A 17,543-nucleotide genomic window follows, 5' to 3' on the forward strand; every position below is an offset into this window, starting at 1 on the left:
TGAGCCACATGCTCGACTTGCAAGAAACACCTGCCAGAAACGCCAAAATCACCTGCCGGGTACGCCAGAACCACGTGGCAGACACTCCGGAATCACCTGTCGGCCATGCCGGAACCACCTCTCAGACGTGCCAGAACCTCGTGCCGGACACGCCAGAACCACCTGCCGGACAGACCGGAACCACCGGCTCGACTCGCCGGAACCACCGCCGGACATGCAAAATCACCTGCCGGCTACGCCAGAACCACTCGGCAGACACTCCGCAATCACCTGCCGGGCTTGCTGGAACCAGCTGCCGGTCACGCCAACATCACCTGCCAGCTACACCAGAACCACTTGGCAGACAGTCCGGAAACACCTGTCGGGCCGGCCGGAACCACCTCTCAAATGTGCCATTACCATGTGCCTGAGATTCCTGAACCACACCCAGAACACACCGAAACCACCTGCCAGACCCGCCTGAACCCCCTGGCGAGCACGCCTGATCCACCTGCTCAACTAGCCGGAACCACCTTCCTGACACGCCAAAATCACCTGCCAGGTATACCAGAACCACTTGGTGGACACTCCGGAATCATCTGCCGGACATGCCAGAACCAGCTCTCAGACACACCAGAACCACGTGCCTGAGACGCCGGAAGCACCAGCTGAGCATGCCTGAGCCACCTGCTCGACTCGCAAGAAACACCTGTCGGACATGCCAAAATCACCTGCCGGGTACGCCAGAAACACTTGGCGGACACTCCGGAATCACCTGTCGGGCATGCCGGAACCACCTCTCAGACTTGCCAGAACCATGTTCTGTTCACGCCGGTACCACCTGCCGAGTATACCGGAACCAGCTGATCCACGCCAAAATCAACTGCCGGCTATGCCAGAACCACTCGGCAGACACTCCGGAATCACATGCCAGGCGTTCCGGAACTACCTCTCAGAGGTGCCAGAACCACATGCCGGAGACTCCTGAATCACCTGCCGGGCATGCCGGAACCACCTCTCAGAGGTGCCAGAACCACATGCCGGACACTCCGGAATCACCTGCCGGGCATGCCGGAACCATCTCTCAGACGTGCCACAACCACGTGCCGGAGAGACCGGAAGCACCTGCCGAGCTCGCCGGAACCACCTGCTGGACATGCCGGAACCACCTGCCTCACAGGCCAAAATCATATGCCGGCTACGCCAAAACCACTTGGTGGACACTCCAGAATCACCTTGCGGGCATGCCGGAACCACGTCATGGACAGACGGCAAACACCTGCCGGACCTGCCGGAACCACCTGCCGAGCACGCCGGAACCAACTGCTCGACTCACCAGAGCCACCTGCCGGACACACCAGAAACACCTGCGGGTTTCGCCACAACCACCTGTCAGACACTCCGGAATCTCCTGCCTGGCATGCCAGAACCACCTCGCAGACGTGCCAGGAGCACGTGCCGGACATGCCGGAACGAACTATCGGACAGACCAGAACCAACTGCCAGACACGCCGGAACCACCTGCCGAACACACCACAGCCAGCTGCTCGACTCGACGGAACCACCTGCCGGACACGCCAATATCAACTTCTGGCTATGCCAGAACCACCTGTGGGACAGTCCGGAATCACCTGCCCACCATGGCGGAACAACCTCTCAGATGTACCAGAACCACGTGCCGGACAACCTGGAAACACGTACTGGACAGACTGGAACCACCTGCCGGCCACGCCTGAACCACCTGCCGAGCACGACGGAACCACCTGCCGGACATGCCCAAATCACCTGCGGGCTATGCCAGAACCACTTGGAGGACTCTCCGGGATGACCTGCCGGGCATGCTGGAACCACCTCTCAGACGTGCCAGAACCACGTGGCGGACTGTCCAGAATCGCCTGTTGGGCATGTGCAACCACCTCTGAGACGTACCAGAACCACGTGCCGTACACGCCGGAACCACCTACCGGACACACCGGAATCAGCTTTCGGGCATGCCGGAAGCACCTGCTCAACTCGCCTGAAAAACCTGCCGGACACGCCAAAATCACCTGCCGGCTACGCCAAAACCACGTGGTGGACTCTCTGAATCACCTGCCGGGCATGATAGAACCACCTCTCAGACGTGCCGGAACCAATGCCGGACACGCCGGAACCACCTCCCGGACAGACCGGAACCCTCTGCCGGACCTGCCTGAACCAATTGTCGAGCACGCCGGAACCACATGCTCGACTCTCTGGAACCACATGCCGGACATGGCAAAATCACCTGCCGGCTACGCCAGAACCACTTGGCGAACACTCTGTAATCACCGGCCGGGCATGCCGGAACCACCTCTCGGACATGCCAGAACCACGTGCCAATGACACCGGAAGCACCTGCCGAGCACGCAGGAACCTCCTGCTCGACTCACCAGAACCACCTGCCGGAGACGCAAAAATCACCTGCCGTCTACGCCACAACCAGTTGGTGAACACTTCGCAATCACCTGCCGGGCTTGCTGGAACCACCTGCCGGTCATGCCAAAATCACCTGCCAACTACGCCGGAACCACTTGGCGGACACTGCAGAAACACCTGTCGGGCCGGCCGGAACGACATCTGAGACGTGACAGAACCATGTGCATGAGATGCCGGAACCACAGCCCGAACACACCGAAACCACCTACCAGACATGCCGGAACCACCTGCTCGACTCGCCCGAATCACGTACCTCACACGCCAAAATCACCTGCCGGGCATGCCAGAAGCACTTGACGGACACTCCGGAATCTCTGCCGGACATGCCAGAACCAGCTCTCAGACACACCAGAACCACGTGCCAGAGACGCTGGAACCACGTCCTGGACAGACTGGAACCACCTGCCGGACACGCCTGGACCACCTGCCGAGCACGCCGGAACCACCTGCTCGACTTTCAGTACCCACGTGCCGGACACGCCAAAAGGAACTGCCGGCTACACCAGAACCACTTACACGACACTCCTGAATCACCTGCCCGGCATGCCGGAACCACCTCTCAGACATGCCAGAACCACGTGACAATGACACCGGAAGCACCACTCGAGCACGCCGGAACCACCTGTTCGACTCGCCGGAACCAAGTACCTGACAGGACAAAATCACCTGCCGGGTATGCCAGAACCACTTGGTGGACACTCCAGAATCATCTGCCAGACATGCCAGAACCAGCTCTCAGACACACCAGAACCACGTGCCGGACACGCCGGAAGCACCAGCTGAGCATGCCTGAGCCACATGCTCGACTTGCAAGAAACACCTGCCAGAAACGCCAAAATCACCTGCCGGGTACGCCAGAACCACGTGGCGGACACTCCGGAATCACCTGTCGGCCATGCCGGAACCACCTCTCAGACGTGCCAGAACCTCGTGCCGGACACGCCAGAACCACCTGCCGGACAGACCGGAACCACCTGCCGGACACGCCGGAACCACCGGCTCGACTCGCCGGAACCACCGCCGGACATGCAAAATCACCTGCCGGCTACGCCAGAACCACTCGGCAGACACTCCGCAATCACCTGCCGGGCTTGCTGGAACCAGCTGCCGGTCACGCCAACATCACCTGCCAGCTACACCAGAACCACTTGGCAGACAGTCCGGAAACACCTGTCGGGCCGGCCGGAACCACCTCTCAAACGTGCCATTACCATGTGCCTGAGATTCCTGAACCACACCCAGAACACACCGAAACCACCTGCCAGACCCGCCTGAACCCCCTGGCGAGCACGCCTGATCCACCTGCTCAACTAGCCGGAACCACCTTCCTGACACGCCAAAATCACCTGCCAGGTATACCAGAACCACTTGGTGGACACTCCGGAATCATCTGCCGGACATGCCAGAACCAGCTCTCAGACATACCAGAACCACGTGCCTGAGACGCCGGAAGCACCAGCTGAGCATGCCTGAGCCACCTGCTCGACTCGCAAGAAACACCTGTCGGACATGCCAAAATCACCTGCCGGGTACGCCAGAAACACTTGGCGGACACTCCGGAATCACCTGTCGGGCATGCCGGAACCACCTCTCAGACTTGCCAGAACCATGTTCTGTTCACGCCGGTACCACCTGCCGAGTATACCGGAACCAGCTGATCCACTCCCCAGAACCACCTAGTTGACACGCCAAAATCAACTGCCGGCTATGCCAGAACCACTCGGCAGACACTCCGGAATCACATGCCAGGCGTTCCGGAACTACCTCTCAGAGGTGCCAGAACCACATGCCGGAGACTCCTGAATCACCTGCCGGGCATGCCGGAACCACCTCTCAGAGGTGCCAGAACCACATGCCGGACACTCCGGAATCACCTGCCGGGCATGCCGGAACCATCTCTCAGACGTGCCACAACCACGTGCCGGAGAGACCGGAAGCACCTGCCGAGCTCGCCGGAACCACCTGCTGGACATGCCGGAACCACCTGCCTCACAGGCCAAAATCATATGTCGGCTACGCCAAAACCACTTGGTGGACACTCCAGTATCACCTTGCGGGCATGCCGGAACCACCTCTCAGACTTGCCAGAACCATGTTCCAGACACGCCGGTACCACCTGCCGAGTATGCCGGAACCACCTGATCCACTCCCCAGAACCACCTGCTGGACACGCCAGAATCACCTGCCAGCTACGCCAGAACCACTCGGCAGACACTCCGGAACCACCTGCCGGGCATGCCGGAACCACCTCTCAGAGGTGCCAGAACCACATGCCGGACACTCCGGAATCACCTGCCGGGCATGCCGGAACCATCTCTCAGACGTGCCACAACCACATGCCAGACAGACCGGAAGCACCTGCTGAGCTCGCAGGAACCACCTGCTGGACATGCCGGAACCACCTGCCGGACACGCCGGAACCACTGGCTCGACTTGCCGGAACCATTGCCGGACACGCAAAATCACCTGCCGGCTACGCCAGAACCACTTGGCGAACACTCCGGAATCACCTGCCGGGCATGGCGGAACCACCTCTCAGACATGCCGGAACCGCATGCCAATGACACCGGAAGCACCTGCCGAGCACGCCAGAACCACCTGCTCGACTCGCCAAAAACCACCTGCTGGACACGCCAAAATCACCTGCCGGCTACACCAGAACCACTCGGCAGACACTCCGCAATCACCTGCCGGGCTTGCTGGAACCACCTGCCGGTCACGCCAACATCACCTGCCAGCTACGCCAGAACCACTTGGCGGACACTCCGGAAACACCTGTTGGGACAGCCGGAACCACCTATCAGAAGTGTCAGAATCATGTGCCTGAGATGCCGGAACCACTCCCCGAACACACCGAAACTACCTGCCAGACCCGCCTGAACCCCCTGGCGAGCACGCCTGATCCACCTGCTCAACTAGCCGGAACCACCTTCCTGACACGCCAAAATCACCTGCCGTGTATACCAGAACCACTTGGTGGACACTCCGGAATCATCTGCCGGACATGCCAGAACCAGCTCTCAGACACACCAGAACCACGTGCCGGACACGCCGGAAGCACCTGCCGAGCATGCCGGACCCACCTGCTCGACTCGCCAGAAACACCTGCCGGACACGCCAAAATCACCTGTCGGGTACGCCAGATCCACCTGCCGGACACGCCGGAACCACCGGCTCGACTCGCCGGAACCATTGCCGGACACGCAAAATCACCTGCCGGCTACGCCAGAACCACTTGGCGAACACTCCGGAATCATCTGCCGGACATGCCAGAACCAGATCTCAGACACACCAGAATCACGTGCCTGACACGCCGGAAGCACCTGCTGGACAGCCCAGAACCACCTGCCGCGCATGCCGGAACCACCACTCAGACGTGCCGGAAGCACGTGCCGGACACGCCGGAAACACATACCGGACAGACCTGAACCACCTGACAGACAAGCCGGAACCACCTGCTCGACTCGTAGGAACCACCCGCCAGACAGGCCAAAATCAACAGCTGGCTATGCGGGAACCACCTGGCCTACAGTCCGGAATGACCTGCCGTGCGTGCAGAAGCCACCTCTCAAACGTAACAAAACCGTGTGCCGGACACGCTGGAACCACGTCCTGGAGCGTCTGGAACCACCTTCCGGACACGCCTGGACCACCTGCCGAGCACGCCGGAACCACCTGCTCGACTCGCAGGACCCACGTGCCGGACACGCCAAAATGAACTGCCGGCTACAGCAGAACCACTTACCCGACACTCCGGAATCTCCTGCCTGGCATGCCAGAACCACCTCTCAGACGTGCCAGGAGCACGTGCCAGACATGCCGGAACGACCTATCGGACAGAACAGAACCACCTGCCAGACACGCCGGAACCACCTGCCGAACACACCACAGCCAGCTGCTCGACTCGACAGAACCACCTGCCGGACACACGGCAAACACCTGACGGACACGCCGGAACCACCGGCTCGACACGCCGGAAACACCACCGGACATGCGAAATCACCTGCCGGCTACGCCAGAACCACATGGCGAGCACTCCGGAAGCACCTGCTCAACTCGTCTGAACCACCTGCCAGACATGCCAAAATCACCTGCCGGCTACGCCAGAACCACTTGGCGAGCACGCCGGAACCACCTGCTCAACTCGTCTGAACCACCTGCCAGACATGCCAAAATCACCTGCCGGCTACGCCAAAACCACTTGGTGGACTCTCTGGAATCACCTGCCGGGCATCATAGAACCACCTCTCAGACGTGCCGGAACAACGTGCCGGACATGCCGGATGCCCCTCCCCGTAAGACCGGAACCACCTGCCGGGCACGCCTGGACCACCTGCTGAGCACACCAGAACCACCTGCTTGACTCGCAGGACCCACATGCCTGACACGCCAAAATGAGCTGCCGGCTACGCCAGAACCACTTACCCGACACTCCGGAATCACCTGCCTGGCATGCCAGAACCACCTCTCACACGTGCCAGAAGCACGTGCCGGACATGCCGGAACGAACTATCGGACAGAACGGAACCACCTGCCAGACACGCCGGAACCACCTGCCGAACACGCCACAGCCAGCTGCTCGACTCGCCGGAACCACATGCCGGACAGGCCAATATCAACTGCTGGCTATGCCAGAACCACCTGGGGGACAGTCCGGAATCACCTGCCAGCCGTGGCGGAACCACCTCTCAGAAGTGCCAGAAGCACGTGCCGGACATGCCGGAACGACCTACTGGACAGACCAGAACCACCAGCCAGACATGCCGGAAACACCTGCCGAGCACGCCGGAGCCACCTGCTCGACTCGCCGGAACCACCTGCCAGACAGGTCAAAATCAACAGCTGGCTATGCGAGAACCACCTGGCGGACAGTCCGGAATCACCTGCCGGGCATGCAATAACCACCTCTCAGACGTACCAGAATCACGTGCCGCACAAGCTGGAAACACGTCCTGGACAGACTGGAACCACCTGCCGGCCACGCCTGAACCACCTGCCGAGCACGACGGAACCACCTGCCGGACATGCCCAAATCACCTGCGGGCTATGCCAGAACCACTTGGAGGACTCTCCGGGATGACCTGCCGGGCATGCTGGAACCACCTCTCAGACGTGCCAGAACCACGTGGCGGACTGTCCAGAATCGCCTGTTGGGCATGCGCAACCACCTCTGAGACGTACCAGAACCACGTGCCGTACACGCCGGAACCACCTACCGGACACACCGGAATCAGCTTTCGGGCATGCCGGAAGCACCTGCTCAACTCGCCTGAAAAACCTGCCGGACACGCCAAAATCACCTGCCGGCTACGCCAAAACCACGTGGTGGACTCTCTGAATCACCTGCCGGGCATGATAGAACCACCTCTCAGACGTGCCGGAACCAATGCCGGACACGCCGGAACCACCTCCCGGACAGACCGGAACCCTCTGCCGGACCTGCCTGAACCAATTGTCGAGCACGCCGGAACCACATGCTCGACTCTCTGGAACCTCATGCCGGACATGGCAAAATCACCTGCCGGCTACGCCAGAACCACTTGGCGAACACTCTGTAATCACCGGCCGGGCATGCCGGAACCACCTCTCGGACATGCCAGAACCACGTGCCAATGACACCGGAAGCACCTGCCGAGCACGCAGGAACCTCCTGCTCGACTCACCAGAACCACCTGCCGGAGACGCAAAAATCACCTGCCGTCTACGCCACAACCAGTTGGTGAACACTTCGCAATCACCTGCCGGGCTTGCTGGAACCACCTGCCGGTCATGCCAAAATCACCTGCCAACTACGCCGGAACCACTTGGCGGACACTGCAGAAACACCTGTCGGGCCGGCCGGAACGACATCTGAGACGTGACAGAACCATGTGCATGAGATGCCGGAACCACAGCCCGAACACACCGAAACCACCTACCAGACATGCCGGAACCACCTGCTCGACTCGCCCGAATCACGTACCTCACACGCCAAAATCACCTGCCGGGCATGCCAGAAGCACTTGACGGACACTCCGGAATCTCTGCCGGACATGCCAGAACCAGCTCTCAGACACACCAGAACCACGTGTCAGAGACGCTGGAACCACGTCCTGGACAGACTGGAACCACCTGCCGGACACGCCTGGACCACCTGCCGAGCACGCCGGAACCACCTGCTCGACTTTCAGTACCCACGTGCCGGACACGCCAAAAGGATCTGCCGGCAACACCAGAACCACTTACATGACACTCCTGAATCACCTGCCCGGCATGCCGGAACCACCTCTCAGACATGCCAGAACCACGTGACAATGACACCGGAAGCACCACTCGAGCACGCCGGAACCACCGGCTCGACTCGCCGGAACCACCGCCGGACATGCAAAATCACCTGCCGGCTACGCCAGAACCACTCGGCAGACACTCCGCAATCACCTGCCGGGCTTGCTGGAACCACCTGCCGGTCACGCCAACATCACCTGCCAGCTACACCAGAACCACTTGGCAGACAGTCCGGAAACACCTGTCGGGCCGGCCGGAACCACCTCTCAAACGTGCCATTACCATGTGCCTGAGATTCCTGAACCACACCCAGAACACACCGAAACCACCTGCCAGACCCGCCTGAACCCCCTGGCGAGCACGCCTGATCCACCTGCTCAACTAGCCGGAACCACCTTCCTGACACGCCAAAATCACCTGCCAGGTATACCAGAACCACTTGGTGGACACTCCGGAATCATCTGCCGGACATGCCAGAACCAGCTCTCAGACACACCAGAACCACGTGCCTGAGACGCCGGAAGCACCAGCTGAGCATGCCTGAGCCACCTGCTCGACTCGCAAGAAACACCTGTCGGACATGCCAAAATCACCTGCCGGGTACGCCAGAAACACTTGGCGGACACTCCGGAATCACCTGTCGGGCATGCCGGAACCACCTCTCAGACTTGCCAGAACCATGTTCTGTTCACGCCGGTACCACCTGCCGAGTATACCGGAACCAGCTGATCCACTCCCCAGAACCACCTAGTTGACACGCCAAAATCAACTGCCGGCTATGCCAGAACCACTCGGCAGACACTCCGGAATCACATGCCAGGCGTTCCGGAACTACCTCTCAGAGGTGCCAGAACCACATGCCGGAGACTCCTGAATCACCTGCCGGGCATGCCGGAACCACCTCTCAGAGGTGCCAGAACCACATGCCGGACACTCCGGAATCACCTGCCGGGCATGCCGGAACCATCTCTCAGACGTGCCACAACCACGTGCCGGAGAGACCGGAAGCACCTGCCGAGCTCGCCGGAACCACCTGCTGGACATGCCGGAACCACCTGTCTCACAGGCCAAAATCATATGCCGGCTACGCCAAAACCCCTTGGTGGACACTCCAGAATCACCTTGCGGGCATGCCGGAACCACGTCATGGACAGACGGCAAACACCTGCTGGACCTGCCGGAACCACCTGCCGAGCACGCCGGAACCACCTGCTCGACTCACCAGAGCCACCTGCCGGACACACCAGAAACACCTGCGGGTTACGCCACAACCACCTGTCGGACACTCCGGAATCACCTGCCGGGCATGCTGGAACCACCTCTCAGAGGTGCCACAACCACACGCTGGAGACGGCGGAAGCACATGCCGAGAATGCCGGAAGTTCCTGATCCACTCCCCAGAACCACCTGCCGGACACACCGATATCACCTGCCGGCTACGCCAGAACCACTTGGCGGACACTCCAGAATCACCTGCCGGGCATGCCAGCACAACCTCTCAGAAGTGCCAGAAGCACGTGCCGGACAGGCCGGAACCATCTCCCGGACAGACCGGAAACACAGGAAACACTCGCCGGAACCACCTGCTTGACTCACCGGTCCCACCTGCCGGACACGCCAAAATCACCTGCCCGCTACACTAGAACCACTTGGCGGACAAGCCGGAATCACGTGAAGTGAATGGCGACACAACCTCTCAGACGTGTCAGAACCTCGTGCCGGACACACCAGAACCACCTGCTGGACAGACCGGAACCACCTGCCGGACATGCCGGAACCACCGGCTCGACTCGCCGGAACCACCGCCGGACATGCAAAATCACCTGCCGGCTACGCCAGAACCACTTGGCGAACACTCCGGAATCACCTGCCGGGCATGCCGGAACCACCTCTCAGACTTGCCAGAACCATGTTCCGGACACGCCGGTACCACCTGCCGAGTATGCCGGAACCACCTGATCCCCTCCCCAGAACCACCTGCTGGACATGCCAGAATCACCTGCCGGCTACGCCAAAACCACTCGGCAGACACTCCGGAACCACCGGCCGGGCATGCCGGAACCACCTCTCAGAGGTGCCGGAACCACATGCCGGACACTCCTGAATCACCTGCCGGGCATGCCGGAACCATCTCTCAGACGTGCCACAACCACGTGCCGGAGAGACCGGAAGCACCTGCTGAGCTCGCCGGAACCACCTGCTTGACATGCCGGAACCACCTGCCGAGCACGCCGGAACCACCTGCTCGACTTTCAGTACCCACGTGCCGGACACGCCAAAAGGAACTGCCGGCTACACCAGAACCACTTACACGACACTCCTGAATCACCTGCCCGGCATGCCGGAACCACCTCTCAGACATGCCAGAACCACGTGACAATGACACCGGAAGCACCACTCGAGCACGCCGGAACCACCTGTTCGACTCGCCGGAACCAAGTACCTGACAGGACAAAATCACCTGCCGGGTATGCCAGAACCACTTGGTGGACACTCCAGAATCATCTGCCAGACATGCCAGAACCAGCTCTCAGACACACCAGAACCACGTGCCGGACACGCCGGAAGCACCAGCTGAGCATGCCTGAGCCACATGCTCGACTTGCAAGAAACACCTGCCAGAAACGCCAAAATCACCTGCCGGGTACGCCAGAACCACGTGGCGGACACTCCGGAATCACCTGTCGGCCATGCCGGAACCACCTCTCAGACGTGCCAGAACCTCGTGCCGGACACGCCAGAACCACCTGCCGGACAGACCGGAACCACCTGCCGGACACGCCGGAACCACCGGCTCGACTCGCCGGAACCACCGCCGGACATGCAAAATCACCTGCCGGCTACGCCAGAACCACTCGGCAGACACTCCGCAATCACCTGCCGGGCTTGCTGGAACCAGCTGCCGGTCACGCCAACATCACCTGCCAGCTACACCAGAACCACTTGGCAGACAGTCCGGAAACACCTGTCGGGCCGGCCGGAACCACCTCTCAAACGTGCCATTACCATGTGCCTGAGATTCCTGAACCACACCCAGAACACACCGAAACCACCTGCCAGACCCGCCTGAACCCCCTGGCGAGCACGCCTGATCCACCTGCTCAACTAGCCGGAACCACCTTCCTGACACGCCAAAATCACCTGCCAGGTATACCAGAACCACTTGGTGGACACTCCGGAATCATCTGCCGGACATGCCAGAACCAGCTCTCAGACACACCAGAACCACGTGCCTGAGACGCCGGAAGCACCAGCTGAGCATGCCTGAGCCACCTGCTCGACTCGCAAGAAACACCTGTCGGACATGCCAAAATCACCTGCCGGGTACGCCAGAAACACTTGGCGGACACTCCGGAATCACCTGTCGGGCATGCCGGAACCACCTCTCAGACTTGCCAGAACCATGTTCTGTTCACGCCGGTACCACCTGCCGAGTATACCGGAACCAGCTGATCCACTCCCCAGAACCACCTAGTTGACACGCCAAAATCAACTGCCGGCTATGCCAGAACCACTCGGCAGACACTCCGGAATCACATGCCAGGCGTTCCGGAACTACCTCTCAGAGGTGCCAGAACCACATGCCGGAGACTCCTGAATCACCTGCCGGGCATGCCGGAACCACCTCTCAGAGGTGCCAGAACCACATGCCGGACACTCCGGAATCACCTGCCGGGCATGCCGGAACCATCTCTCAGACGTGCCACAACCACGTGCCGGAGAGACCGGAAGCACCTGCTGAGCTCGCCGGAACCACCTGCTTGACATGCCGGAACCACCTGCCGAGCACGCCGGAACCACCTGCTCGACTTTCAGTACCCACGTGCCGGACACGCCAAAAGGAACTGCCGGCTACACCAGAACCACTTACACGACACTCCTGAATCACCTGCCCGGCATGCCGGAACCATCTCTCAGACGTGCCACAACCACATGCCTGAGAGACCGGAAGCACCTGCTGAGCTCGCCGGAACCACCTGCTTGACATGCCGGAACCACCTGCCAGACACGCCGGAACCACCGGCTCGACTCCCCGGAACCATTGCCGGACACGCAAAATCACCTGCCGGCTACGCCAGAACCACTTGGCGAACACTCCAGAATCATCTGCCGGACATGCCAGAACCAGCTCTCAGACACACCGGAATCACGTGCCGGACACGCCGGAAGCACCTGCCGAGCATGCCGGACCCACCTGCTCGACTCGCCAGAAACACCTGCCGGACACGCCAAAATCACCTGTAGGGTACGCCAGATCCACCTGGCGGACACTCCGGAATCACCTGCCGCGCATGCCGGAACCACCACTCAGACGTGCCGGAAGCACGTGCCGGACACGCCGGAAACACATACCGGACAGACCGGAACCACCTGACAGACAAGCCGGAACCACCTGCTCGACTCGTAGGAACCACCCGCCAGACAGGCCAAAATCAACAGCTGGCTATGCGGGAACCACCTGGTCTACAGTCCGGAATCACCTGCCGTGCATGCAGAAGCCACCTCTCAGGCGTAACAAAACCGTGTGCCGGACACGCTGGAACCACGTCCTGGACAGTCTGGAACCACCTTCCGGACACGCCTGGACCACCTGCCGAGCACGCCGGAACCACCTGCTCGACTCGCAGGACCCACGTGCCGGACACGCCAAAATGAACTGCCGGCTACAGCAGAACCACTTACCCGACACTCCGGAATCTCCTGCCTGGCATGCCAGAACCACCTCTCAGACGTGCCAGGAGCACGTGCCGGACATGCCGGAACGACCTATCGGACAGAACAGAACCACCTGCCAGACACGCCGGAACCACCTGCCGAACACACCACAGCCAGCTGCTCGACTCGACAGAACCACCTGCCGGACACACGGCAAACACCTGACGGACACGCCGGAACCACCGGCTCGACACGCCGGAAACACCACCGGACATGCGAAATCACCTGCCGGCTACGCCAGAACCACATGGCGAGCACTCCGGAAGCACCTGCTCAACTCGTCTGAACCACCTGCCAGACATGCCAAAATCACCTGCCGGCTACGCCAGAACCACTTGGCGAGCACGCCGGAACCACCTGCTCAACTCGTCTGAACCACCTGCCAGACATGCCAAAATCACCTGCCGGCTACGCCAAAACCACTTGGTGGACTCTCTGGAATCACCTGCCGGGCATCATAGAACCACCTCTCAGACGTGCCGGAACAACGTGCCGGACATGCCGGATGCCCCTCCCCGTAATACCGGAACCACCTGCCGGGCACGCCTGGACCACCTGCTGAGCACACCAGAACCACCTGCTTGACTCGCAGGACCCACATGCCTGACACGCCAAAATGAGCTGCCGGCTACGCCAGAACCACTTACCCGACACTCCAGAATCACCTGCCTGGCATGCCACAACCACCTCTCACACGTGCCAGAAGCACGTGCCGGACATGCCGGAACGAACTATCGGACAGAACGGAACCACCTGCCAGACACGCCGGAACCACCTGCCGAACACGCCACAGCCAGCTGCTCGACTCGCCGGAACCACATGCCGGACAGGCCAATATCAACTGCTGGCTATGCCAGAACCACCTGGGGGACAGTCCGGAATCACCTGCCAGCCGTGGCGGAACCACCTCTCAGAAGTGCCAGAAGCACGTGCCGGACATGCCGGAACGACCTACTGGACAGACCAGAACCACCAGCCAGACATGCCGGAAACACCTGCCGAGCACGCCGGAGCCACCTGCTCGACTCGCCGGAACCACCTGCCAGACAGGTCAAAATCAACAGCTGGCTATGCGAGAACCACCTGGCGGACAGTCCGGAATCACCTGCCGGGCATGCAATAACCACCTCTCAGACGTACCAGAATCACGTGCCGCACAAGCTGGAAACACGTCCTGGACAGACTGGAACCACCTGCCGGCCACGCCTGAACCACCTGCCGAGCACGACGGAACCACCTGCCGGACTCGCCAAAAACACCTGCGGGCTATGCCAGAACCACTTGGAGGACTCTCCGGGATGACCTGCCGGGCATGCTGGAACCACCTCTCAGACGTGCCAGAACCACGTGGCGGACTGTCCAGAATCGCCTGTTGGGCATGCGCAACCACCTCTGAGACGTACCAGAACCACGTGCCGTACACGCCGGAACCACCTACCGGACACACCGGAATCAGCTTTCGGGCATGCCGGAAGCACCTGCTCAACTCGCCTGAAAAACCTGCCGGACACGCCAAAATCACCTGCCGGCTATGCCAAAACCACGTGGTGGACTCTCTGAATCACCTGCCGGGCATGATAGAACCACCTCTCAGACGTGCCGGAACCAATGCCGGACACGCCGGAACCACCTCCCGGACAGACCGGAACCCTCTGCCGGACCTGCCTGAACCAATTGTCGAGCACGCCGGAACCACATGCTCGACTCTCTGGAACCTCATGCCGGACATGGCAAAATCACCTGCCGGCTACGCCAGAACCACTTGGCGAACACTCTGTAATCACCGGCCGGGCATGCCGGAACCACCTCTCGGACATGCCAGAACCACGTGCCAATGACACCGGAAGCACCTGCCGAGCACGCAGGAACCTCCTGCTCGACTCACCAGAACCACCTGCCGGAGACGCAAAAATCACCTGCCGTCTACGCCACAACCAGTTGGTGAACACTTCGCAATCACCTGCCGGGCTTGCTGGAACCACCTGCCGGTCATGCCAAAATCACCTGCCAACTACGCCGGAACCACTTGGCGGACACTGCAGAAACACCTGTCGGGCCGGCCGGAACGACATCTGAGACGTGACAGAACCATGTGCATGAGATGCCGGAACCACAGCCCGAACACACCGAAACCACCTACCACACATGCCGGAACCACCTGCTCGACTCGCCCGAATCACGTACCTCACACGCCAAAATCACCTGCCGGGCATGCCAGAAGCACTTGACGGACACTCCGGAATCTCTGCCGGACATGCCAGAACCAGCTCTCAGACACACGAGAACCACGTGCCAGAGACGCTGGAACCACGTCCTGGACAGACTGGAACCACCTGCCGGACACGCCTGGACCACCTGCCGAGCACGCCGGAACCACCTGCTCGACTTTCAGTACCCACGTGCCGGACACGCCAAAAGGATCTGCCAGCTACACCAGAACCACTTACATGACACTCCTGAATCACCTGCCCGGCATGCCGGAACCACCTCTCAGACATGCCAGAACCACGTGACAATGACACCGGAAGCACCACTCGAGCACGCCGGAACCACCGGCTCGACTCGCCGGAACCACCGCCGGACATGCAAAATCACCTGCCGGCTACGCCAGAACCACTCGGCAGACACTCCGCAATCACCTGCCGGGCTTTCTGGAACCACCTGCCGGTCACGCCAACATCACCTGCCAGCTACACCAGAACCACTTGGCAGACAGTCCGGAAACACCTGTCGGGCCGGCCGGAACCACCTCTCAAATGTGCCATTACCATGTGCCTGAGATTCCTGAACCACACCCAGAACACACCGAAACCACCTGCCAGACCCGCCTGAACCCCCTGGCGAGCACGCCTGATCCACCTGCTCAACTAGCCGGAACCACCTTCCTGACACGCCAAAATCACCTGCCAGGTATACCAGAACCACTTGGTGGACACTCCGGAATCATCTGCCGGACATGCCAGAACCAGCTCTCAGACACACCAGAACCACGTGCCTGAGACGCCGCAAGCACCAGCTGAGCATGCCTGAGCCACCTGCTCGACTCGCAAGAAACACCTGTCGGACATGCCAAAATCACCTGCTGGGTACGCCAGAAACACTTGGCGGACACTCCGGAATCACCTGTCGGGCATGCCGGAACCACCTCTCAGACTTGCCAGAACCATGTTCTGTTCACGCCGGTACCACCTGCCGAGTATACCGGAACCAGCTGATCCACTCCCCAGAACCACCTAGTTGACACGCCAAAATCAACTGCCGGCTATGCCAGAACCACTCGGCAGACACTCCGGAATCACATGCCAGGCGTTCCGGAACTACCTCTCAGAGGTGCCAGAACCACATGCCGGAGACTCCTGAATCACCTGCCGGGCATGCCGGAACCACCTCTCAGAGGTGCCAGAACCACATGCCGGACACTCCGGAATCACCTGCCGGGCATGCCGGAACCATCTCTCAGACGTGCCACAACCACGTGCCGGAGAGACCGGAAGCACCTGCCGAGCTCGCCGGAACCACCTGCTGGACATGCCGGAACCAACTGCCTCACAGGCCAAAATCATATGCCGGCTACGCCAAAACCACTTGGTGGACACTCCAGAATCACCTTGCGGGCATGCCGGAACCACGTCATGGACAGACGGCAAACACCTGCCGGACCTGCCGGAACCACCTGCCGAGCACGCCGGAACCACCTGCTCGACTCACCAGAGCCACCTGCCGGACACACCAGAAACACCTGCGGGTTACGCCACAACCACCTGTCGGACACTCCGGAATCACCTGCCGGGCATGCTGGAACCGCCTCTCAGAGGTGCCACAACACATGCTGGAGACGGCGGAAGCACATGCCGAGAATGCCGGAAGTTCCTCATCCACTCCCCAGAACCACCTGCCGGACACACCGATATCACCTGCCGGCTACGCCAGAACCACTTGGCGGACACTCCAGAATCACCTGCCGGGCATGCCAGCACAACCTCTCAGAAGTGCCAGAAGCACGTGCCGGACAGGCCGGAACCATCTCCCGGACAGACCGGAAACACAGGAAACACTCGCCGGAACCACCTGCTTGACTCACCGGTCCCACCTGCCGGACACGCCAAAATCACCTGCCCGCTACACTA

This window comes from Equus caballus, chromosome 10, assembly GCF_041296265.1.
Source record: "Equus caballus isolate H_3958 breed thoroughbred chromosome 10, TB-T2T, whole genome shotgun sequence".
In the NCBI taxonomy this organism is placed as follows: Eukaryota; Metazoa; Chordata; class Mammalia; order Perissodactyla; family Equidae; genus Equus; species Equus caballus.